Genomic DNA, 27,541 nt, shown 5'->3' with positions numbered 1-27,541 from the left:
TTTTTCAGTTAAAATCTTACTCTTTTAACTTTTTACTGTATCTGTAAGTTTCAGATTCAGATTTAGTTTATTTTGTATGTTCCTCATTCAGATGGAGTTTGGTTTGGTCAGCTATGAAAATAATGTATCTTGATTGGTGTGCCAAATTCTGAAACTTAATCCTGTCAATTTGAAAATTGCAAGTATAGTATCTGATGATTTGATTTAGTCAGTAATCTTATGTTGCAAAGATTGAAACTAAAACAATTTAGTATGCAAGATTCATAGTATACTAATTTTTGATAAGTTATCTTGCATATTAGCCTGAAACAACACTGAAACAAAAAAATCGAGCAAGACGCTTTCATTGTTGATTTCTGCACTGGTATTTTCATATGTTAATTTTCCGTCTACCAATTTGACTGAATGTTTCATTTTGTTTCCATTTGATAGCAGAGTCGAAGTACTTTGTACATCAACATCCAAATCAAAAAACCAAAAGAAGATTCTAAAAGTTTGAGGTGTGGTCCGGATTCTGGATTTTAGACGCAATTTGAAGATCAAGAAACAAATGAACATGTCACTGGATTCAGATTCAGAAGAAGATTCAAAACAAGATTCAAAAAGTGGTAAATGTAACTTCAGATTTATTAAGTGCTTGAATTTTGACTTCAACTCTTTCCCCCTATGCATTGTTCGTGATCCGCTTTTGCTCCTGAATTTGATCTTTTGACTTTTCTTGTACCTGCAACTTTACTTGCAAAGTATATGAAATCTGATATGCTTCATCTGAAATCTGATTTCCATGAACTTTGTGCAGTTGGTACATAAGTAATATAAATTCTCTGATATATAGATATACTTTGTGCAGTTTCTAGATACATGCCTAAATCTGATATACTCTGATTTTTTTGACATATTTGCTGTTGACTTTGGATGTAATATAAATTCTCTGAAATCCAAATTTTGATATAAGTTCGGTTCTGAATACAGTACATATGCGGTACATATTTGCATGAGTTCTAATATGACCAGAAAATATGCAATGCAAAAGTCATATGTCATTATGTTGTTCAACCTAAGAATACACATAACATTTTTGTAAAGTCTTAAATCTACAAGATATCAATTACATATTTTTAGTATTGAAATTACAGTTTTTGTTTTATGTAATTCTTATACAAAATGACTGTAATTTAAGAATTAAATTTAGAATGCTGGTGAATATTCTCAACTTTTGAAGCATTGCGTTTGATTTGAAATGTTTATGGCAACTTTCTGTAATTTTGAGTTAAGTTTTACATTATAAGATTTGGTTATTTGAATATTTTGCAGTCATTTTTTTTATTTGAATCTCTGTTTATATATGAGTTCTACATAGTTTACAGATTATGTGTTTATATTTCCCCTAATAGAGATTTAATGATTTTTTTAGTTCTGCATGAGTTTTGATATCTGATTTTGCATATAATTTTCTTGTTCTCCACTAATATTTCTCAAATCTGTTGAAATATGCAATGCAAGATTCATATATCATCATGTTGTTCAACCTAAGAATACACATAACAATTGAATTCTAAGATAATATGATATGTGATGTTTATATAAAGTCTTTAGTCTACAAGATGTCAGTTACATCTTTATATTATTAAAATTACAATGTTTGTTTTATGTAATTCCTATACAAAATAACTGTAATTTAAGAAAAAAAATTAGAATGCTGCTGAATATTCTCAATTTATGAAGCATTGTGCATGATTTGAATGGTTTATGACAACTAGGAGCAATTTTTAGTTTAGTTTTATATTATAATTTTTAGTTTTAAAGTTTGATTTGATTATCTAAATACTCTAACATCTGTTTATTTGCAGCTATATGTTTGTTTTGCCTGATAGAGGTATTGCATCTAATTTTCTTATTCTGAACTAATACATATGAGTACATAAATTCCTACCATTAATTTGTTTTGTAAAGTTCTGTGATGTTTCTGTAAAGTTTTAAGTCAAGAATTTTTTTTTGTTATGAATTTAACTGGTGATTAATTTTGACAGATGAAGATTTATGTATAAAATGTAGACCCATAACTCAGAAGATATTTTTTTGGAGTGATGAAGCTTTGTGAAGTTTTTTGATGGAGATTCATATGAAAATCCGAAGCTAAACACTCAAATATTTCGATCTGTGAACACTCTGAAGTCAATCTACTTAATATATAACCAATTGAACAATTCTGATTTCTGATTTGAGGTGTGTCCTAAATTCTAAATTTTCTGACATTTTTGTTGCTGTGCAGTAATGTGTCTGTATTCCGAATTACTGATTGACTTGTGGGCTTAATTCTAAATTTGTTGTTAATTAATTAGCTCTGCAATAATGTGTTTGACTCCTCTATTTCTGATTGACTTGTGGTCTGTTCTCTGAATTTCTACAGTAATGTGTCTGCAACTCTACATTTTGGTTATCTAATTTGAGTTGTGGTCTGCTGCATTAGAAGGGTCCTCAGAGTGACTTTAACTTGTTGTTTAATTTTTACAGTTCAATCTCATTCGACAGAAAAGTAGATCAATATCAGAAGATTTGAGTTAAGTTTTGTGATTTATTCTGATGAAGATTCATATCAAGAAGGTTCAAAGAATTTTTTTTCTCCCTCTAAATCCTTTCTGAGCCGTTGTTCTTTGATTTGGGCCTTTAAATTGACTACAATGTTAATTTGGGCTTTCATTTGATGTAAATTTTGTATTCGGGCTCAATCTAGGCTATTTGATTGGGTCGGGTTGTGTTGAGCCCTTTGAAAATGGGCTTCCAAACCTATTTGTGTTTGTTCATTTATGTATTTTTAATTTTTATTTGTCAAATAATATTAGCTGTTGGATATAGATCTGTTGGTTAAAAAAAATTGACAGATTGGAGGTCCAAAAATCTGTCGACAGTGCACTAGACAGTCCCGATTATTTTTCCAACTTAAACAAATGAGCAGATCAAAGCAGTAAGAACAATATTAACCGGCAGTATGTATATGAGCGTCGCAGTGAATTGATTTTGTCTCTCAAAACAAACAGCAATAACAGATAGTAGTTTTAAAGCACTGATACTTATCAACGATCTGCAACTCCACCCGTGTGGCAATACACACGATCAGAGAAGATGGAACCAAACCTGACTCCAAGCAACACTCCCTGGAGAAGTATCCTGGACGTGTGCTCCCTCCACACCTCACGGCGGCAGCGGCAAATCAACAGGATGGGATCGCCATCCTCCAGTTCGACAGGAATAAACCCTAGACGACTTCACCAAAAGCAAAAACTAACTCTCATTACAGGCAGGGGCCAGGGGCGGATGTACTGTTGGGGCTGGAGCCCCAGCTCCACCCGACAGCACCCCCCCCCCCCCCCCTCCCCTCCCTCGCAAGCTGGGCCTGGCCCATTGGGTTGGCGACCGAGAAAGCAAGCCGTCACAGCGCCACGCAGAAGGAGGCGCGATACAGGAGTCGAGGCGTCACTGCGTCAGGCGACAGCGCCGGCGGCAGCAACGATCGCGCCACCGCGGAGGTCCTGCAGGACGGATCACGGGACGACGAGTCGACGAGTTGCTTGCAGTTGCAGCCTACAACGATCTCATCATCTGCTGCCCGGCTGGCCAGCACAACGCCACAACCAGCCACAACCAGTACAGGTAAATCAATCTATTTGCTCTCTACTCTAAGACTAGTCTCTTCAGTTTCAGTTTATTTTATCATCACTGCAGTAAATTTCAGTAAATCAATTATTTATTTTAAGCACACATAGGACAATTAATTTGCAAGGATGGAGAATCAAACATTGCATAATTTTTACCCACGAAGGAATCTAACAAATGAGAACAACATGCCGAGGCATGTTTTAGATCCTAGTGAAATTGTTGCCGATCCAGCGTGTCGCAAACAAATTGAAGATTATCCTAAGGAGATTATAGATCAAGTGAGGAGGGCATATACGTTGAAGGGTCCAACTCAGCCATCAGGACAACATGCTGAGGCATGTTTTAGTATGTTTTCATTGCATTGTGGGTTGTACATAGGATATTAGAAGCACCCCCTCTATTTTCATCCTAGATTCGCCACTGAAGCGGTGTCAGCAAAACCTATACTAAAACTGTTTATCCATATATTATAACACTATGATCTAAACATAATTAACATACTATGACACCAATAAACACGTCAACGAATCGATTTTCTGGATCCGCCACTGATTACAGGCCACGTTGGGCTTTTATATTGCACGCAGGCAATACAGGATCAGAGTCCTACTCGAGCAGGCCCAAACAAACAAATAAAAAGTAATCTAATTATGTGATTAATGGTAACGATGCCGCTAATAGCACTTACCTTAATTAACCTATAAAAGTACTGCTCGCAGCTAGGCCTTCTCCTTTCTTTCGTTGTTGCACGGTACAAAAGAAAGATCCAACCTGAACAATACTCCTAGATGAGCTATTATGCAAACATGTAGAAGCATCGATAGAGATAGATGGAACTTTGATGGTCTCATCAGAACGCAACCTAAATAGTCTGAATCAGATAACTTGGATGTTCTCTACGATCCGATCTCCAACAACTTGGAAGCCGCACGCTTAAGCACGGCTTAATTAGACAAAAACACAAGAATCTTCACACTGCTTTCCATAACAGCTAACTTCCCACAGTTAAAATACACTGGTGAGGAACCATCTTTCGTCGGTCGGCCTAATTCCACAATAGTCCCGGTTGCAACAAAAACCGGGACTAAAGATGATCTTTAGTTCCAGTTAAAAAGGGTAACGGGCATATTTGATCTTTAGACCCGGTTGGTAAAGATCATCTTTAGTCCCGGTTCAAATGCTGTCAAGGCTTGTGAGGCTCCCCCGGGATCTTTACCAACCGGGACTAAAGATCCCGGCGATCTTTAGCCCCGGTTCATAACACCAACCGGGACTAAAGTCCCACCCCTATATATATGTCTTCTTCCTCCTCCAGCCCGAGCAAGCTTTAAAATTTCTTCAAAAAAGAGGGGAGGTCATGCCAAAATTTATAGTGAATTTATTTTGGTGATTATATACAAATCGGAGGTGCCTAAAAGGTTAGCAACTTAATCCTCCAATGTTTTTTTGTCATATTACATTTGGAGCTATGTTTTGCACACTTTTTTGTCTCCAAAATTTTATTGTAAGTTGATGAGAGAGAAAATTTGTGTGGGGAAGAAAGAATATATAGAAATTTAGTTTATTTGCTAAAGAAGGTTTTATAAAATAGTTGAGAAGGAAAATATAGTGAAAGTTAATCTTGAATAATAGAAAACAAACTAAAATGAAAATTAAAAGAAGTACAACACATTAATATTAGTTTAAAACTTTAGAATTAGTAAATAAGAATTATTTGGTGTAATATTTCATAATTTTTGTATGAATAATGATATATCATTATTGTATGACTGTTGAAAGAGTTTGTAATTATTTTATAATTATTGTATGACTGTCATTATTGTACGAATAATTATTTGTGTACAATTTTTTTTCATGTCATGTAGATGGATCGGCAATGGATGTACGCTGACCGGCGGTCCAAAGAGTTTATTGACGGTGTGCATTATTTTTTGAGAGTGGCCGAAGCTAACAGGCAAAAGGGTTTTATTTGTTGTCTATGCAATAAGTGTAAGAATCAGAAGGAGTATTCTGCATCCAGGACTATTCATTTCCACTTGTTTGAGTCAGGGTTCATGCCAAGCTATAATTGTTGGACATCCCATGGAGAGCAAGGTGTTGAAATGGAAGAAGCTGAAGTGTAAGACGACAATATTCCGGACTTTGCTCAATACGCTGGATTTGAAGGAAATCAAACAGGCGAGGAGGAAAGGGATGCTGATGGTAACGACGTTGCGGATGATCTTGGTCAGATGTTGCAGGACGCCAAGGAAGACTGCGAAAGTGAAAAGGGGGCCCATAAATTGGACAAGATGTTAGAGGACCACAGAACGTCGTTGTACCCAGGTTGCGAGCAGGGGCACAAAAAGTTGGATACCACTCTAGAGTTTTTGCAATGGAAGGCAAAAAATGGTGTTAGTGACAAGGCATTTGGTGATTTATTGAAACTCGTCAAGAATATTCTTCCGGAGGGAAACAAATTGCCCGAGACAACGTACGAGGCTAAGAAGATAGTCTGCCCTCTAGGACTGGAAGTTCAGAAGATTCACGCATGTCCGAATGATTGTATCCTATATCGCGGTGAGGAGTACGAGAACCTAGAAACATGCCCTGTTTGCAAAGCACTACAATACAAGATTAGACGAGATGATCCAGGAGAAGTTGACGGGCAACTAACAAAGAAGAGAATTTCTGCTAAGGTGATGTGGTATTTCCCTATAATACCACGGCTAAGGCGTTTGTTCAGGAACAAGGGGAATGCTAGAATGATGCGATGGCACGCTAAAGAGTGTCAACAGGACGGGATGCTGAGACACCCCGCCGATGGTTCGCAGTGGCGAAACATCGACAGAAAATTTAAAGACTTTGGAAAGGACGCACGAAACATACGGTTTGGTTTAAGTACGGATGGCATGAATCCTTTTGGAGAGATGAGCAGCGGCCATAGCACTTGGCCCGTTAGACGATGTGTATCTACAACCTCCCCCCTTGGCTATGCATGAAGAGGAAGTACATAATGATGTCGATTATTATTCAAGGCCCCAAGCAACCTGGTAATGACATCGATGTGTACCTAAGACCACTGGTTGAAGATCTTAAACTGTTGTGGAAGAAGGAAGGTGTCCCCGTATGGGACGAGGACAAACAGGAGGAGTTTAACCTACGAGCGCTGTTGTTCGTAACCATCAACGATTGGCCTGCACTTAGCAACCTATCCGGGCAGTCCAACAAGGGGTACAAGGCTTGCACTCACTGTATGGATGAAACAGAAAGTACGTATCTTAAGCATTGTAGGAAGGTTGTGTACATGGGTCATCGTCGATTCCTTGCAGCAAACCACCCGGTACGGAAGAAAGGCAAGCACTTTGAACAAAAGGCGGACCACCGTACGAAGCCTAAATATCGCAGCGGGAAAACAGTGTTTGCTATGGTTAAAGATCTTAAAGTAGTGTTTGGAAAGGGGCCTGGCAGCCAGCCTATAGAGAGTGAAGATGGTCACGCGGCGATGTGGAAAAAGAACTCTATATTTTGGGAATTACCCTATTAGGAATTCTTGGACGTCTGCCACACAATCGACGTGATGCACCTCACTAAGAACCTTTGCGTAAACCTTCTTGGCTTCCTAGGTGTATATGGAAAGTCGAAAGATACATTGGAAGCACGTAATGGTCTGAAGCATATGGAACAACGCGGCGACCTTCACCCGGAACCAAAGGAGAAAGGAAGCCATTAATTGAGTCCAGCCAGCTACACTCTTATTAAGGCAGAGAAAGAAAGTATGTTTGAATGCTTGGAGAGCATCAAGGTACCGTCTGGATACTCCACGAATATAAAGCGAATAATAAGCACGAAGGAGAAAAAGTTCACAAACCTAAAGTCTCATGACTGTCACGTGTTGATGACACAGCTGCTACCAGTTGTAATAAGGGGTATCCTCCCAGACAATGTCTGGGCAACAATAACAAAGCTATATGCTTTCATGAACGCAATTTCGCAGAAGGTCATCGATCCGATAGATTAGAAGCCCTGCAGAATGATGTGGTGCAATGTCTTGTCAGCTTTGAGTTGATATTTCCACCTTCATTTTTCAATATAATGACGCATCTGCTTTGTCACCTTGTCAAAGAGATCGGTGTTCTCGGTCCTGTGTACCTACACAACATGTTTCCTTTCAAGAGGTACATGGGCGTTCTGAAGAAGTATGTTCGTAACCGTGCTCGTCCAGAGGCAAGCATCGCCAAGGGGTATGGAACAGAGGAGGTCATTGAATTCTGCGTAGAATTTATCGAAGACCTTTGCCCAATCGGGGTACCTGAATCACGCCATGAAGGGAGACTACGGGGAAAGGGGACTCTTGGAAGGAAAGCAATAATGACGGTAGACAACAATTTATTCCGTAAAGCCCATTTCATGGTTCTGCAACAATCTTCTTTGGTGGCTCCCTACATCGAGGAGCACTTGGCTCTAGTTCGCGCCAGAAACATCGGTAAGTCCGATGCATGGATTACACGGCATCACATTAATACTTTCTCCGCGTGGCTGCGACAACATCTCATGGGTAACGAGACGATTAACCAAAAACTAGCCTTCCTGGCGAGGGGACCATCTGGCTCGATCACGACATTCTAGGGATATGAAATCAATGGGTACACATTCTACACGAGGGCCCAAGACATGAAGAGCACGAACCAGAATAGTGCCATGGGACACGATGGTACAACTGGCACGTATTACGGTGCCATCGAGGACATATGGGAACTTGACTATGGACCTCTCAAGGTCCCTCTGTTCCGGTGCCAATGGGTTAGGTTGACTGGTGGAGACGTAACGATTGATGACAGTGGAATGACAACGGTTGACCTTAACAAGGTTTGATACTCGGACGAACCTTTTGTCCTTGCCAATGATGTAACGCAAGTTTTTTACGTCAAAGACATGTCTAGCAAAGGAAAAAAGGGCAAAGGGCCTGACGAGCCGAAGCGCCACGTGGTTCTCCCAGGAAAAAGAAAAATCGTCGAAGTAGAGGACAAGACTGACGAGGATTATGATCAGTTTGATGGGCAACCCCCTTTCACGGTGACGATTGACCCTAGCATCCTTCTATCAAATGAAGACACCCCTTACTCACATAGCGATCACAAGGAAGGAACAATAGTGAGGAGAAAGTACGTGCGGTCAACCGTCACCACCGATGTATTGCCGTAATTGTTGTGTACACGATGTAAACTATTTTGGATGTATTGAATATCCATACAAATCATTTGTTGTATGGCATATGTTAATTATGTATGATTATTAGAATTTTTATCAAATTGATATCATCCATATGCTAGTTATATATGATTATTAGAATTTTTAAAAGTTTTAAATCATGCACGTGGTATTTACATATGTTAATTAGAATTTTCAACAATTTATTATCATGATATGCTAATTATATATGATTATTAGATTTTTTTTATTAATTTTAAATCATGCATGTGGTATTTACATATGTTAATTAGAATTTTCAACAATTTAATATCATGATATGCTAATTATATATGATTATTAGAATTTTTATAAATTTTAAATCATGCATGCTATTTACATATGTTAATTAGAATTTTTAATAATTTAATATCATGCATATGCTAATTATATATGATTATTATAATTTTTAACAATTTTAAATCATTCATGTGCTTATTATATATTATCCACTTATTCTACGACATACACCAATAATTTTTCGAAGGTTTTGTCATTAATTGTTCGACTTTAAATAATTGTAATGTATTATTTACTAGTTTAGAAACACATATGTAATGAAATTCAAAATTCAGTGCTATTATCTTTAGTCCCGGTTCTTAACCCTAACCGGGTTTAAAAAGAATTTGGAAATAGTGGGAAAAGATCTTTAGTCCCGGTTGGTGAGAACATCCGGGAGTAAAGATATCTTTATCCCGGTCGTAACAACAACCGGGACTAAAGATCTTTTCTTTACTCCCGGTTGTTGTTACGAACCGGGAGTAAAGATATCTTTACTCCCGGATGTTCTCACCAATCGGGACTAAAGATCTGGGGGTATATATATTCCCGGTGCGCCCTCGTTGTCACGTCCTGATAAATTCATCCCGAAATAAAAATCATTCTCTAAAAGGAATAATAGAATTAATTAAAATTCGAAAAGAAATTAGCAAACATTAAAATGCGTACAAGAAAAATTCGAATATGGCCCGAAGAATTTTCGTTAAATTCTCCTTGGTCTAAAAGGAGCCCTCAAATTTTATTTGAATTTTCAGAACACCGGAAATAATTACTAAGCAACAACAACAACTATCAAAGTTTACTAAAAAGAAAAACTAAAAATAATCCCCCTCCTCCCTTTGGGCAAAGTCTGGCCCAAAGTCCTCCCTTCCTCCCTCTTTTTCTCTCCCTTTCCTTCTCTCCCTCCTTCTCTTGGCCTCCCCTCCCCCTCCCGGCCCACTCCCTTTTCCTCCCCTCCCGCCTGGGCCGCCTCCCGGCCCAAGCTGCCCCACCCAGCCGCCCCCTACCCGAGCCGCTCCCCTCCCGTGTTGCACGCGCGCTGACCGCGCGCCCGCGTGGGGCCCACACGCCAGTCGTCGTCTCCTTCCTCCAGCCGCCCGGCCTCCTCACTCTCTCCCGTGAACCCTAGCTCGTTCCCTCCTCCAAATCTGCCTCATTCAAACCAGAGATTCCAAAATTAAATAGGGGGAAGTAATACCCATTTATTCCTCTCTCTTTCCCCCATATTTCCCCCTTGATTCGTGCTTTTAATCACCCGGAACGCCCGCGCCAATCCCGACCGCTTTCCATGGCCGCCGGCCGACTTTTCCGCCGCCGTTCCCACCTCTCCCGTGCCCGGCTCCCTCCCCCATCCTATAAAATGGAACCCCCTCGGTCCGTTCTCCAGTTTTAGCCCCTTCCTGCGCTCTCCCGTGGCCGCCCCGCCTCTCCCCGCCTTCTCCTTCTCTCTCTCCGGCGCCGGCCGACCTCCAGCCGCACCTCCCGCCACGACTGTGCACCGTCGCCACCCTCGGCCTCGCAGGTGCATCCTCTTCCCCGGCGTCGCCTCCATTTCGCGGGAAACCACCGGAGACGCGTCCTCGTCGACGACCAGTGGTGTCGCCACCACTCCACCGCCTCCAGCCGCCTGTGCCGCCTCGCCGGTGCAGCGGCTGTCGTCATCGCCATCCTCCCACAACGTCGCCGCGTCGTCCTCTACCCCAATCGCTGCCCGTCTTTGCCCGGAGGCCACCGCGCCGGTCGTCCTCGCCAACGTCTCCTCCGGTCGGCCGTTCCTCTCCGTCGGCTTGTCGTCCCGTGGCGCCGCCTCCGTCGTCGGCAACGCAGTGGCGCGTTCCACGCCGTCCTCGTCTCCGTGCAGCTGCTGCCGGCTGCCCTCGTCATCCTCTCGTCGTTCCCGCTCGTTGTCGGCCCTCCCTTCGTCAAGCCGTGCTCATTCATCGCCCGCGTTTCGTCAAGAGTGTGTCGTAGCCCTGTCATTGTCTTCGTCCTCGGCTCCACGTCGTCAAGCGTTGCGCCGGCCGCGTGTCGCCTTCATCCAAGGATCGCCGCCAAAGTGTCATCCGTTCGTCTCCGTCGTTTCCATCCATCTCCGCCGAGCCATTCGTCGTCGTCGTTCCCATGCCTCATCGCGTGGTGGTAAGGGTCCGTCCTCCCGCTGCCCCGTCCTCGTCCTTTCAGTGTTGCCCCGTGCCCGTTGTGCGGTTGTCGACCCCGGTACCCGTGTACCTGTGTCGGTAGTCGTTCGTGTGTGCGTGTGGTGACCGTGTTAGTGTGCCCGCTCGGTAGCCGCGTGGTTTCCACGTGTGCAGCCCGTGTGGTGTCTAGTGGAGTCCGTTTATCGGCCACTCGCCTCGGTTGACACACGGGGTCTGCTTCCGTCGACCTGTGGACCGTCTCTGTGTACTCGGTCTACCGTGGTTCCTTAGGTTGACATGTTCAAGTCAACCAGTTCAAGTCTTTTAATGTTTGTTATAACCTAAAGAACCCTGCGCTTTCTTTTTATGTATTGTTATTGCTTCTTTATAGGCTTGTAGCTTTGCTTGTGTTCTCCGCGTAGCTTCTGTCGTTCCGGAGGTTCCAGCAGCGAGGTTCGCGGTCATCGCCGAAAGTTCGGAAGGCTGTTCTCTCTGAGCAAGGCAAGTCGCATCATCCTTGAGCATATTGAGTCCCACTTTATAAAATTATTTTGATTTAAATTAATGAATTATCGCTTTATTTAAATTCCCGCGTTATCACTGTTTTATTTAGCCATACCTATTTACCTTTGTTATGACCTTATTATTATTGCTATTGTTATTTATCACCTTGTTCACCCTAGGAAAATAAAACCCCAACTAGTGGGTAATCTATTCATGGTTCCACTAGTATGAATTTAGGTAGATGCTTCGCTGATTAATTAGGCAACACTAGGTGGTTTCATAACTTTAGACTTTGGGAGTTCTCATATCATTTGGACATTGTGAAATGGTTGACTTGTGATGGAATTGACACACACCTCCCCCCTCTATTCAAAACTTCCAAAATGGTTTTAGGCTGGGCTCGAGGTGCATGGTTTTGCTAGGAGCACCTCGGCTATCATAAGGACCGGTCTTCGGGCCTCTGTTGCAAAGCACTACCGTACTAACCACATGTCTAATCGGTAAGGCTTAACTCGGTGCTCAGTCTAGTCCTGAACAAAAGGACACGGATAGAGGTGGATGAAGTCGTTGCGACGATGGATATCTCTGAGGCAAATGAAGGCTACACGAGCTGCGGCTCGGTAATCGAGATGTCTAGGCAAATGAAGGCTACACGGGTTGGTGCCCGTTAGTCGAGATGCCATGGCACTGGACTAGTACGCGGGTGGTCTCACCCCAATGTGTGTGGCGCACCCGGTCTAGATCCTGTTGCTAGGGGCTCAATCCTGGCCTGCCTGTCTGGGATACCGGCCGTAGGCAGGGTTGGGTCGGTACTTTTGTTCACGGCTAGGATGGGTGAAGGGTTATGTCACATGTTTACGACGGGTTCCAAGGCCATGGAATGCGAAGTAAAGATGTGTCTTGTGGGTAAAGATGTACACCTCTGATCAGAGTAAATCTATTCGAATAGCCGCGCCCTCGGTTATGGGCAAGCCTAGCAATGTACCCAAGTTAGTGGTTTAATTCTTAAAACTTGCTTAACAACTAAAATGTGGAATGGTTGGCCTGGGTTGGCTTGGGACGAGCTGGGACCCAGGTCGGGTTGCCAGTTCGGTCCGAATCATCGTAGGCCTTGGGTTAAGGCAGGTTCGTGAGGGTCCACGGCCTTGATTAATATTATTGTGTAGCTCTAGGATCGTGTTTATAAAATAGCTTTGGGCAACTAAGTGTCTTTTAAATGCTCTTTACTGCAAAACCTAACCCCTATATTATTACCCCTTGTACCCCTTTGCATTAATCATGCATCTCCCGGTGAGACTTGCTGAGTACTGTGGTTGTAATCATTCTTGCTCTATCTTGCCGCCGTCGTCTCTCGCCGTCGCTTGGCGGTCCTCGCCGCCTCTGCCGCAGACGCCGCCGTCGCATCTCTTGGGTGAGAGCCGCCGCTGCCTCTCTCTTTCTCTCTCTCTCGTTCTCGATCTCTCTCTCTATAAACTGCCGCCGCCTAGCTCGTTGGCGATGCCATTGACACGCCGCGGTCAACCGCCACCGCCGACGACCGACTTCAACGCGGCTGCCACCGCCGACGACGCCATCGCCACTGCCACGCCGCTGCCCCCGCCTCGAGCTCGCCACGCCACCGGGCCGCTACGCCATGCCGCCGTGACTCCACGCCGCCGCCGCGCCCGCACGCCGCCGGGCCGGCCCACGGCTCCCCGACGCCGCCGCCGTGCCGCCATGCCACTGCCGCACGCGCCCAACATTGCCGAACGTGAACGAATGTGATTGAAACGTGACCGAATGCGAACGAACGTGAACGAACGCGAACGAACGTGAACGATACGTGGACGACCGTGAACGAACGCTTAACGAATGTGAACGAACGCGAATGAAACGTTAACGAACGTGAACGAAACGCGAACGAACATGAACGAAACGTTAACGAACTGGAACGAGCGTGAATGAACGTGAACGAAATGCTGACAAACGTGAATGCACTGGTACTAAAAGTGTGAGAACGAACGCGTTTAGACTAATACATTTTCCTGGTAATACATATATGATTATATATATGTAACTTGGCCCGTTTAGACTAATACATTTTCCTGGTAATGTTGTAGAGAAGACGACGTCGTCGTCCCTCAAGCCGAAGTGGTAGCTAGCCATCGAAGGAATTCGCTTAGAGATTTAAAATAAGATTGTTAGACTTAGCATATATGATTATTACAATTTTAATATAAGATTTGTAGCGGTTTAATATAAGTATGTTAGACTTAGCATATTTGATTATTACATTTTCAATATAAGATTAGTAGCAATTTAATATAAGATTGTTAGACTTAGCATATATATATATATGATTATTAGAATTTTAATATAAGAATAGTAGCGATTTAATATGAGATTAGTAGAGATTTAATATAAGATTAGTAGCGATTTAATATAAGATTGTTATATTTAGCATATATATATATATATGATTATTACAATTTTAATATGAGATTAGTAGCGATTTAATATAAGATTGTTAGACTTAGCATATATGATTATTACAATTTCAATATAAGATTGTTAGAGATTTAATATAAGATTGTTAGACTTAGCATATATATATGATTATTACAATTTTAATATAAGATTATTAGAGTTTTAATATTACGGTTAGCAAATATGACCTATAGACCTAACAAATATTTTTTGTATGCACATATGGCTGATCGCGATGAGGAACATATACTATACGATACAATCGCAGAGGGAAGCAGCCAGTACTGGAACGAAGAAGAGGGGAACGAGGATCCAAACCAGTACTTGAACGAGGAGGGGAACGTGGAGAGGGATGCGGAGTGGAACGAGGAGGGGAACGATGAGGAGGCTAGTTGAAGTCATCCCTCCGCTGGACAGAAGAGGGCACGCGGACAACGAGGTGCCGCAAAGAAGATAGAGGGTCGGCACATCATAACTGAGGTGGACGAAGACAGCCGACCTAGTGACCCGGCAGAAGCAGCCATGAATTTTGTACGCCACAGCGGTTGGGTTGTGAGGGACAACGTGCCCGTCAGCACGGTGTACTGGCACAGAACAAGGGCACGCGGGGATAATGACAGCTTTGTCCCGGACTCAGAGAAAGAGATGCTGTGGACCACAATGCTCGAGACGTTCACGCTACCCACGGGTACGGAGAACATAGTGAAACAGTGGACTCTAAAGAAAAATGGCAGAACAGTTCCAGAGCTTCAAGGGAGATCTCTACAAGAAATACATCCTGAAGGGACTAACACCGAACTTCGACGTATTCCCAAAGCTAAGGGATCATTGGGACGAGTTCGTTGCTTACAAGACAGGGCAACAAGGGCAAGCGATGATGGCCAGAAACAAAGAAAATGCCGCCAAGAAGAAGTACCATCACCACTTGGGGTCAGGCGGATATAGCGTCGCAATGCCGAAGTGGGAGGAGATGGAGGCAAGTTTGATTGGGAGGAGTATCGAACCGGCCACCGCTAAATGGCCGGATCGATCGAAGTTCTGGTACTATGCTCACGGTGGAACGCTTAACCCAGTTGATGGCTCCCTTGTCTTCAGCGATCAGATACGCGAGGCTGCCAGTCGACTAACGGACGCAGTGGAAGCCTCTTCTCAGGGCACATTCCGACCCGACAGAGAGAAGGACGAGCTGTTACTCGCCCTACAGACTCCCGAGCATCCAGGACGAACACGAGGGAAAGGCGTGATTCCCTGGAAGATTGGATTTAAGGAGGACATCCATACGTACAGGAGTCGGATGAGGAGCAAGAGAGATACCGAGGTGAAGATTGCAGATCTTGAGTACAGGGTATCGAGCTACGAGCTCAGCATGCAAGAGGAGGTGGCAAGGAAGGTGGATGAACGTATGGCCGCACATCGGTCCAGGATCCCCAACCGTACATTCCTCCTGCAATGGTCAGCCCATCAGGCAATCGTAGTAGCTGCGCCTCAACGGGGCAGGTAGGATCACAGAGCATAGACGCCATGCAAACCTAGGACGAAACCACCTGCCCCATTGATGAGATCACGCAGCGGACACCATGTGAGCTGCATATTCCCTTCAAGAACTTATCAATCAAGGTATGCTCGTAGTTTGATGATTTTTGACTTGTACATTCCACAAGTTGCTGCTTAGGTTGATTATTAATAGATAGCCTCTCATCACGTGAAGGTGGCGTCGGGAATGGCCATCCCAACTTACCACTGCAGGCCGATTCCAGCAGGATACTCGAGGGTCGAAGTTGAGCTGGTGGAAGCCGCGTACGAGGACCTCGAGTTGGACTACCTAGGAGGAGACGTTGAGACGCATCTACGAGACACAAGCCACGCCATTATACTATGGCGCAAGCGGTACATCATCCTCCCTGGGCGACAAGCGGCGTCTCATACACCATCTCCTCCGGCTCCGCCATCTCCTCCTGCACCATCTCCTCCGGTTCCTCCGCCACGTCCTCTTGCACCATCTCCTCCGGCTCCTCCGCCACCTCCTCCTGCACCATCTCCTCCGGCTCCTCCACCTCCACCGTGTCCGCCTGCACCTCCCAAGACAAGGTCTCGTCAAGCTCCACCGCCTGCCCGCACAAGGGCAACGAAGAAGGCGAAAGTTGACGCCACCAAAAACAAGGAGCCACCATACGATTGCAGTCAAGAGGAGCTTGATGCTTATGTGGCAGGAGAAGTGAAGAGGCAACTCAAGCCTCGGAGTCCTGAAAAGAAGATACCTATTGACCCGAGCGTGAAGAACTTCTTCAAGGGAATGTCCGCAACAAACAAGGAGGCCTTACAGATATCGGACTATGACCGAACACTTCAGAGAGCCTATCACAAGAAGTCCAAACAGTCCCTCAGCTTGGAGAACAACCAAACCAAGAGGTCGAGCCGTTGGTGACCGGCGAAGATTTTGGCATAACGGAATTCATTTCAGACACCGGTCTAACTGTGGATCAGCTGATTCGAGGCGCACCAATCTCGAAGGCGGAAGTGGCATACAAGTTTGAACTCGGTAAACCGCTTGTCACGCCTGAGCAGCTGTAGTCCCTACCGACATAGATGTACAAATTCCATGAACGGTACATGGAAATGAGCACCAAGGGTAGAGAGATGTTCGGAGCGAGGATCAGAAACCCTGACTTCTTGCAAGGAGAAGATGTTCTCTGGATCCATTTCAAGGATCTCTTCGATCTGTACCATCTGGACGCTCTCGACGTCTCTCTTCTGAGCGCATGGATTTTGTGAGTATCTTTGAGTTCGATTTGTTTCGTTCAATAATTAGCTCCTGGCATATATGTAAGCAATAATAATTTCCTTTCATCGTTGTAGAATGGAGATTCAAAGGGCCCGACGGCGGAGGGTCTACGATACTGGGTTCATCGACCCTCGGAAAATCAACACCGAAATGATCGACAAGTACAAGAAAGACACAGAGGACAATCTCATCCATCTCCTAACGCAGCAGCATTTCAAGACGTACATACTACTATCGTACAACATAGAGTGAGTTTTTATTCTCGTTCAAACAAATTTCGTTCCCATACATATAGCATCTACATTTTCATATATATCTCATCTCACGCATATTCCAAATTCCACTGGGTCCTGTTATTCTTCAACTTGGACGCATGCAGAGCCACTGTGTACGACTCAATGAATAAAGAGGAGACGATTTTTGACAAGGTCTTCCAACTGATAGACATGTAATATAATGCCATCTATTCCAAAGTCGCGGGGAATCTATTGTTATTATGTTGATCTCGGGTAATAATTAATTAATCATAGCTTGCAACTGCATATGTAGGGCTTGGGATCGGTTCCGTCAATTGGTCCGCGGGACTTGGAAAGAAAAACTTGGACGGAGGTTTCATTTTCCAGTGAGTACATGCATGATCCAAAATTATATTGAATTGAATCTCTAATTACAGTTAATATGAAGAGTATATTAAATCTCTCATCGTTTCTCATGTAGTGTGCAAAGCAGGACCAGGGAACTAACTTATGCGGCTACTGAGTATGCCCACTGCCTATCAAACCAAATATGCACAACACGAGAGCTCGATGTACGTATACATAAACCATTCAAAATTTCATTGCATATCGATTTGTTAAGTTGTTTATTAATTTCATATATTGATACGTCATTATTTTTCGAATGATAGCGTATTCACATGAGGGATAATCTCCCACACAAGGATTTTATCATGGTTGTTCAAGAACAACTGATGGGATTAATCAACGAAGAAGTCCTTAATCCTGATGGTGAATTCTACTACGACGGATCGACAATTCATAACGCCGGTCCTTCCTCTCCTGACATAACGCCGGCATCGAAGTCGTAGCTATAGCTACCGAGCAAATGAATTGTACTATATATGCATGTATATATATATTTATATATGTACACATTTACTTTAGTGTTAATATATATTTTGGTAACATATATGCACATAAAATGTTAAGTGCTTTAAATTATACATATGTGTGTAATATATGATTTATACATATACACATATGCATACACACACACACACACACACACACACACATTATATATATATATATATATATATATATATATATATATATATAATCAACCATGCAGCAAACAGGGCCATGCAAATAAAAAAAATGGTGCACCGATCTTTAGTCCCGGTTATTTCTATCTTTAGTCCCGGATTCGTAGTCCCGGTTAGACAACCGGGACTACAAACGGTTTCTCCACCAGTGATACAATTACTTCACTGTCTTCTACGTCATCTCACAGAGTTTCGGACTATAATCCATTACGAAAAGGGATTGTCTATAGATCATTTGACAGAAAACCCCCTTACAAATCTTGCAAATTTTGGAGCATTCGATTGCTTTAAGAATCGTGCAGGCAACCAAATCCTAAAAATCCTCTCTCCTCTCTCCACTCCTGATTCTTCACGCCACCGCTCCTTAGTGCTTCCCCCCCGCCTCCGCCACCGCCGCCGTCGCCCTAGCGCGCTGCCGCCCGGCCTCGCCGGCTGGCCGAAAGGTGTCAACAATGCCGGCGAGGCCCCCCCGGCCAGCCCCCTCCCCCTCCCCTGTCCCCTCCTTCTCCTCTCCTTTGCCTCAAGCCGGCAGCGGCGAGCTGTCCGTCGTCTTCTCCGTCACTGGCGGCGGGGCGCTACCACCGGCCGCCTCCTCCTACCACTCTTTCCGCTTTGCTCCCGCCGCCTGCTCCTGACCCCGCGGCTTCGGCGGCGCCGCCGCCGCCTCGCCGCCCGCCCGATGCGCCGCCCACCGCCGAGCTGCCGCCTCCCACGGCCATCCCTCTAAAGCCGGCGAACTCCCCCGCCTTCCCCCTCCCCTTTCCCCTTCCCACCCCCACCCCACCCCGGAACCCTAATTCGTCGGCCCTCTGCCGGAGTTTGGGTTCACCGGCGCCGGAGAAGAAGAGGTGGTTGCCGGAGTTGGAGAAGAAGAGCACGAATCGTGAACCACATCCAGTGATCCAAAATTTGCAAGATTTGAGGTTGGATTTTCTGTCGATAGAGCTTTAGCAATTCCATTACGAAAAAGACAACCTTGTCACAGATGCTCGATTTGACTATATTTGTGCCATTGGACATTTGGACTTGATTTATGTGTCGGTAATATAGTAACTTGGATTTCATCTGAAGGACTTGCCGTAACTAATTTGATTTGTATTGGAAGATATTATTCGTTTTAACTTTCTTAAAGAGATGCTGATAAAACTCAGACGAAGTGGTGTTCTCAATTAGAGTTACGCTCCGGTATTCTCTACTTACACAGTAGAAATCATGAAAAAGGATATCGTGAGAACGAGCAATGTATTTGACAACTTCAGCCTCATTGCTGTACATATATCCCCACAAATTGCGTAGCAAAATCATCGTGCAGGTGATGATAAACCCTTCAGACAAGGCCATACAAATGACAACTCTTGTTCCCAGCTTTGCAGCTTAAGGCTTCCCTGCTCCAAGTTCGTTCGACACACGCGTGCTACAAATGAAAATTTAAAAAGGAAATCAATCAGACTATGTACAGAAAAATTTGGAACATATGTAAATGGATATTCAGAATTGATTGAGTGAAACATGGAACATATATTTAAATGAATATTCAGAACTGAGTGAGAATTTCATACCTTATGGCTATGCAGAGACCAAATGGCACCATGAACATCAGAGAACCGGTGTTGAGACTACATAATTAACAAGTGAGAAAGTAGAAAAGAGGAAGATGTATTTCGATAATTAGTTCCTTTATGGTATATGCAATTAATAATCTTAGGGTTCATCGCATACCATATTGACAACGCTGAGGTTTCAAGCTTAGGATTGGGAAGAAGCCCAGAGAGCAGCACAACCAATTCAAATGACCACCACTCCATGCTGCACACACACAAAAAAAGACTTGTTCATAAATCAAGTAACCAAAGATTGCATCGTGAAAACTCAACTTATATTATTTTCTATTCTTTTTTTAGAAGGGAACACACACTTACACACACTACACTCACACACACGTGTGCGTGTCCCTAACATACGCTAGAAAAACTCAACTTATATTATTTTCTATTCTTTTTTTTTTGAGAAGGGAACGCACACTTACACACACCACACTCACACACACGCGTGCGTGTCCCTAACACATGCTAGGAATGAGATTGGAGGCACTGGGCCTCAGTGCACGGGAAACGTGCAGTCCCACTGAACGCGCACGTGTGTGTACCCTATTACCTAGCCGGGTCCAACCGAAGTCAGACCCGGGAAAAGAGGGGAAAAATCCCCCCGGGCGAGCACGAGTGTCGAACCTGGTGTTCGAAGTTCGAACGCTCGCGGGCAGCGTGCCCACCGGCGACGCTTGCCACCCGAGCAAGCGCTCGGTCTCTATATCATTTTCTATTCAAGCCCATTGCCATCGACATATATGGGTTTGGAACTTAGTTCACATTCCCGGCCCACACATGTGAATTGATCGAGATTGAGGCCCATCGAAACAACACCTGGAATAATCCAAACCATCATGGCCGATGGTATGGCAAGCTCGATGAATCGCCGGAGCTCCCTGAACGCATCCATGGAGAACCCCGTCCATGTCTCCCTGCAGCTGGGAGCCTGACATAGAGAGCAAGCATAGCGAGGTTGATGCAGACATGCAGTACAAGATGGCAATGCTCAGCGCCCGCGGCGCCCCTGCTCCCCATCCCGGCCTTGAACACCAGTGCCCAGCACACGGCAACGTGGCAGATCGCCGTGGCGGCGGAGCTGGCCATCACCGGCACGACGACGCTCTGCACCTGCAGGAACCGGATGTGGTAGGGGACGTACGAGCGATAGGATGGTCCAGCGCGCGTTGGCGCCGGCCTCGGCGGCGATGTCCGCGTCCTGGTCGACACGCTGGCGGATCTCGCCGTCGTTGGCCCAGACGAACGCGACGTACGGGGACGCAGGCCAGCGCGAGCACCGCCATGGCGCGCTGCTTGTGGAGTGTTTTTTTAGATGAAAGGCCAGAAGGCCCGGCTTTTACTAGAAAGCCAAAATGGCGAAACTCGCTGGGGACGCCAGTGTACAAAGAAGTTCTTACAGAAACGACTGTGAAGCACAACTCACACAGAGATCCAGGGACATACCCCCTGTGACCCCTAGACAGGAAACTGAAAGAGGGACTCCAGCATGGGAACAGAAAGAAAACTACTAAAAACAGAGAGACAACTCTAAACTTCCTAACCAACACCAACTCTTGGAGGTCTTAGACTCAACACCACCGATCTCATCCTTTCCACCAGCGCGTCCAGCTTGCATTCTTCCTCAGAACGAAAGAGTTTTCTCCACTGCAAAAGATTAGAAATAATTTGAAAAGGAATAGTTAGTGGAGAATAGACCAGTTTCTCTCTAAACACCATGTTATTTCTTGTAATCCAGAGATTCCAACAAACAGCAGCTAACAGACTAAAAATGATTCTAAGTTGAGTATGGTCTGAAACCCCATTGCAAAGAGAAAAGAAATCATCAAAGTTTCTAGGAATGGTATTCCAATTGAGGACATCTCGGCAAAAACACTAAACAAATCTAGCCATATCACAGTTAAAAAGAATGTGATTAGTTGTTTCCAAAACATCACAGAGCTGGCAGAACTCTGATCCATCCCAACCTCTCTTTTTCAGTTGCTCAGCAGCCTGAATTCTATCTTTGAGAGCTAACCAGAGAAATGTTTAATCTTCATAGGGCAAGGGCATCTCCAAATCTCAGTGTTTACCTCTCTAATACCTCTAAAAGTCAGGGCTCTATTGAGGGATTTGGTGGTGTAGGTTTTATTAGCTGACAGGCCCCAACCTAAACAATCTCTGGAATCAGAAGTTTCAATATTTCCTATGACTTCTTTCAGAGCATTGATCCCACTCTGAAATCTCCTCAGGACCAAAGGACCTCCTACAAGACAAGCAATCCAGACCCCCCTCTTTGACCTGAGACACTAAAATCTCCTGTTGATTGCAAACAGCAAAAATTGCAGGAAACAGGGTCCTCAGAGGGTATTGCCCTACCAGACATCTCTCCAGAAGCTGATGTGTGAGCCGTCTCCCACTTGCCACACAGACCCCAGGCTCAGCCATCTTCTAATATTTAGCAAACCTTTCCAGAATTGGGAAGCATATCTCTCTTTACATTGGAAGAACCCCCCATCATGCAGGTATTTCCTTCTCAATAACTCTATACAGAGGCTATCATCTTCAGATTCAATTTTCATGATCCACTTGCCAAGAGGGCAATGTTCATTCTCCTAGTCTCAGTGAAACCCAGGCCACCATAATCTTTGGGGAAAGCCAGATCCTCCCACTTTACCATATGGTATTTCCCCTTCAGTTTGTTTCCAGCCCAATAATATCTCCCTCTAATGCTATCAAATTTTTGGTGGACTCCCTCAAGAAGTTGGTAGAAACCCATGGCATAGGAAGGGATTGAAGAGAGACAGGCATTAATTTGAACAGCTCTTCCAACATGGGATAGATTATTCCCCCAAGAATTCAATCTCTTCTCAAGTTTTTGGCCCAGGAAATCAAAACCAAGGTTTAGGATTTTGTCAGGGCAATAGGTAAACCAAGGTACTTCATTGGGAACTGACCCACTGGACAATTAAACATCATTGCAACTCTGTAAGTATCATTGTCAAACAGACCCAAGGTAAAAATCTCACTCTTGTGGTAATTAACCTTTAGGCCAGCCATCTCTTCAAAGCAGTAGAGAATGAACTTTGTAGCCACTATTTGCTTATCATCATTAGCAACAAAGAGAACAGTATCATCGACATATTGGAGGTGGGTGATACCCCTAGGAAAAATATCAGAAACTAAGCCACTGAGGACCCCTTCCCTTTTGGCACTATCCAACATTGCAGCTAGGGCATCACTAACCAAGTTAAAGAGAAGCGGGGAGAGGGGGTCACCTTGTCTAAGTCCCTCTAAAGGTCCTAAAGAAATCAGTCCTCTCTCCATTAATGTTAATACACACTCTACCACCCATGACACAGGTTTTAATCCAGTTAACCCACTTGCTAGGGAAGCCTTTTCTAACCATCACCTCTATCAAGAAGTCCCAACTCACCTTGTCGTATGCTTTTTCGAAATCAATTTTCAAAATAATTCCTTCTAGATTCTTTCTTTTCATCTCATGGAGCACATCATGTATAATCACACAGCCTTCCAGGTATAAAAGCAGTATGGGTTGGGGAAATGACATCTCCAGCTATCTCAGTAAGTCTATTACAAACACACTTACTGATGAATTTAAACAGTCATTCAGAACACATATGGGCCTGAATTGTGGAGTGTGGACACCGAGAAGGCAATGCCGCCTGGCGCCGAACGCCTGCCCGCACAGCGCGTGTCCAGCGCGCTCGCCATACGCCGAACTGATGATCAAAATCGACCAAGAAAATCGCAGAGATTAGGCACTTCTTGTACGCGAGCAAGGTGTTCGACCAATACTTACGAGAAGGCGGAAGCCGGTGAAGTTGGTGAGCGACGAGGCGAGGAGGCGGGCCGGCCGACGAACATGACAGGGGCACCATCTGGATGATGTTCTACAGCATGCAGCTCGCCACCAGCGGCGCCGCCAGGCTCACCAGTCTCTTGGCCTCCGCTGCCGCGGCGCTCTTGCGTTGCTTGTGATTGGCGAGCGCGCCGAGCAGCGGCGCCTCCGCCTCGGCGGCTGGCTTAGTGGCTTGTCCATGCGTATCAGCCTATCAGTATCAGGCTATATATCAACTAAGTTTCCTAGAGGCTAGACATGGGAACTAATCCCTCTAATACGTAAAACGGAGTGACTCAACGTATAACTAATTAAATATTAGCTATTTTTTTTAAAAAATATATTAATATAATTTTTTAAGCAACTTTCGTGTACAAAATTTTTATAAAATACACCGTTTAGCGGTCTAAAAAAGAATGGGTGTGGAAAATGAGAGACGTGGGTTGGGAAAAGAAGGAAACAAACACAGCCTAAGTATTCAGCTAAGCTCTTGTTCAATTGGAAAAAAATTTGCTCATACATGTTACATCGGATATACGGACACACATTTCAAGTATTAAACGTAGTCTAATAACAAAACAAATTATAAATTCCACCATGAAACTGCGAGACGAATTTTTTAAGCCTAATTAATCCGTCATTAGCAAATGTTTACTGTAGCACCATATTGTCAAATTGTGGTGTAATTACGCTTAAAAGATTTGTCTCATGATTTCCTGACGAACTGTATAATTTATTTTTTTTTTGTCTACATTTAATAATTCATACATGTGTCAAAATATTCAATGTGACAGTGTGAAAATTTTGTTTCGAAACTAAATAGGCCCTAATTCTCAAGTCTAAAGATTGTGATGAAACAGTGAAGTTGAGAAGATGACAGGACGTCCGGAAGTCTGTTTATAGGGTTCAGCTGCAGTGAAATGTTTTGGAAAGTTCCACGCAAGCAGGCAGCCGGTCGCGAGTTCTAAAGATATTTTATTCTCTTTAAAAAAAATCAATTTACTGTTTTGCACGTGGTGGAACTTGCTTGCGAAGTATAGAATTATAGGAATATCTGATGTGATGTGATGGTAATGTTTTTCTTAGAGAGATATGGTTGATTTTATTGAAAATTTCAGGATTTTTCATAAATACTCCGTTATGCCAGCAGACGAGCATAGCCACGAACCTAGCCAATTTTGGCTCGCGCAAAAGTAAATGAAAAGAAGGATCAGCCACCCATCTTCGTTCCATTTTTGAGAAATCATCAAAGCGGCATCACCAAACAAATCGGTGACTCGGACTATAATTAAATACGGCAACACACTGATCAATAAGATATACACAAGCTACCTTCCTTTTTATTCTTTTAAACCCAAACAAGTCTTCTTAGATCATCATTGAGGACGAAATAGCCAGCGATGATAGACCGACAAACATGAAGAGCAAAATAAACTAAACGAATCAAACTTCGTGGAAAAATATGTTGTAAACCATATTTGTCAGTTAGATCCACTACTACAGGAACTGTCCTTGCAGTCGGCCAAAACCTGTTTTGTAAATGGCTGAGCAACTAGCCTATCTTTAGATATCTGTAGAAATAGTTGGCAATTTTTTGTGACAAGTTGACAACCACGATCGCAGCACCTAACGCCTTGCGGTAATCCTAGAGTCGCCAACCACCTTAATCTAGCAAAAACTAGACCAAGATGGGTTTTGATAACTAAACCGGCTAGCGGAGCCGATTTTTAGATAATTACCCGTCTCGTGGGCAAAACAGAAGATTTTCAGGACAAACCTACAAAGAGATGTCGCACTCTCGCAGCGGCGGCGGACGATTTACAGCGCAAATCGACAAAGATGAATGAACTAAAGCAAAAACTAAAAGCAATATGAAAAACGATTCGATTGATTGATTGTAGATTGATCTGTTACAATTGAACCGGCCATGTCCCTTATATAGGGGTTGGTCTTGCCCTCTATAGGCTCTCCTCCATGTCCATCTCGGGATAGAATCCAAAGGAAACCCGAAACATGCCTTTTCGAGCAAGAAAACTTCGAGACCCGGCGAAACACACACTCGGACTCGGACCTGCCGGTCAGACCATCCACATGCCGCCGGTCTGACCGGCCCTCAACCGGCGGTCTGACCGGCCAACACACGGCGGTCAGACTGGCTTACTCGGAGGAAACCGGCAGATTTCTAAAATTTGGCAATTTTTCCTATCTTACTCCTAGGTGCCAAATTTGGGTGTAAACAAGATTATCACAGGCGTACTAACAGGATATCAAAGCCGCTTGTATTTGAAAACGAATGGAGAGTGATGAACCCTGAGTTCCTCTCGACACTCAAGGCTGTTGTTGGCCCGATCTTTCGGTGAGTTGTGATAACTACGATTTGGGAGAAACGTTGACGATCCGATTACAACCGTACGAGACGTTGTGTTGCGCCTTAGCGATCGATACACCTCTCCGTGGGTTGTTGATCTTGCCGGTGCAGATCAACCTTATTCCTGCAAGCAAATCGAAGAAACAAGCAAGAACAAGATAAAAGCAATCTAAATTGCAAATAGGAATGAATACACACGATAAGTTGGGGTTTCGAATACAAGCAGACGGGCGGTCTAGCCGACACGCGCGCTGCAAACGAAGTAGCAATGGCTAAACTTTCATCTAAACAAAACCCAAGAAACTCTAAAGGGGTACCTAACTATTTAAGGAGGTGGGAGGACGACCTAAGGGAACCCTAGGGTCGTGCTCCACCTGGTTGGGGCACACCCCACTTGGGCCCCACTTGGGCCGGGGTCCCAGACGAAGTTACAAGCCCATAAGCCCATTATAGGTAACGCAGCACCTTCTTTTTGTGATTTCGGCCGACTGGGATGGAATTTGGCGATGAAGCTGGATCCATTGAAAAGATGACTCCGAGAGCTTTCCATCAAGTACTCATGGACCTAAAACGGAGCTCGCATGCATATTTGGCGGCCGTTTGAAGTCGACACTGTAGCAGGTGGCCGAACTGGATCGCAGAACTTGGACGGCTTGATCTTGATGTGAACGACGGTTGTATCTATAGTAGCCATGGTCACATCAGAGAGGGGCATAATCACTTATATATTTAGGATGTGATGGAGGTGATAAAAAATCGCAGTCTAGTTTTATTCATTTCACCTTTGAGGCTTTGATTTTGCTATATATTATTCGAAACAATATATTTTTTAGCTACCACTTGATTTCTGGACCGTATAATTTGCGTTGAGATGTGTGCCTCTCAGTTGAGGTCATTGCGCATCTGCAAACCAGCGAGTGATCTTGTTTTAATTTGTATACAACTGGTTCAATTATAGTAAAATTACATTGTTATTACATTGTAATTATACTTGTGATTTCTTTTTTTAAAAAAAAAAATCTTTGGAGTGATATATAGACAGTTCCGTGAGGCTATGAGCCAGTTCCCTGAGGGCTATGAGCTTCACATGTCTACTCACAACAACACTATCGGAATAATCGGTCATACGCAAAATATGTTATGCAGGTGCTTTCTGTTTTCTCCTGTTTCATTCCCAAGTCCTACTACAATTTTGCTGGAGATTCAGACTTGCACCCCAAGATAGAAAGTCAAACTTTCTTTTGAGTCAAAATTGCGGACAGATCTAAGACCAAACAACACACATGTCGTATTTATTTGAATGAGACCTACAAATGATTAATTAGCATGCAAACGACATCAGAGCGGTATTG

The 27,541-nt window shown here is 44.0% G+C and overlaps 1 pseudogene; it reads right to left on the bottom strand.

The window, feature by feature from the left end:
• Positions 1-1,033: 1,033 nt before the first annotated feature.
• Positions 1,034-24,369, bottom strand: LOC127785822 (protein DETOXIFICATION 16-like; annotated as a pseudogene).
• Between the last annotated feature and the right edge of the window lie 3,172 nt (positions 24,370-27,541).

Source organism: Oryza glaberrima, chromosome 10 (assembly GCF_000147395.1).
Source record: "Oryza glaberrima chromosome 10, OglaRS2, whole genome shotgun sequence".
NCBI classification, from domain to species: Eukaryota; Viridiplantae; Streptophyta; class Magnoliopsida; order Poales; family Poaceae; genus Oryza; species Oryza glaberrima.
The sequence above is the reverse complement of the archived record's forward strand: the minus strand, read 5'-3'. Positions and strand labels throughout refer to the sequence as shown.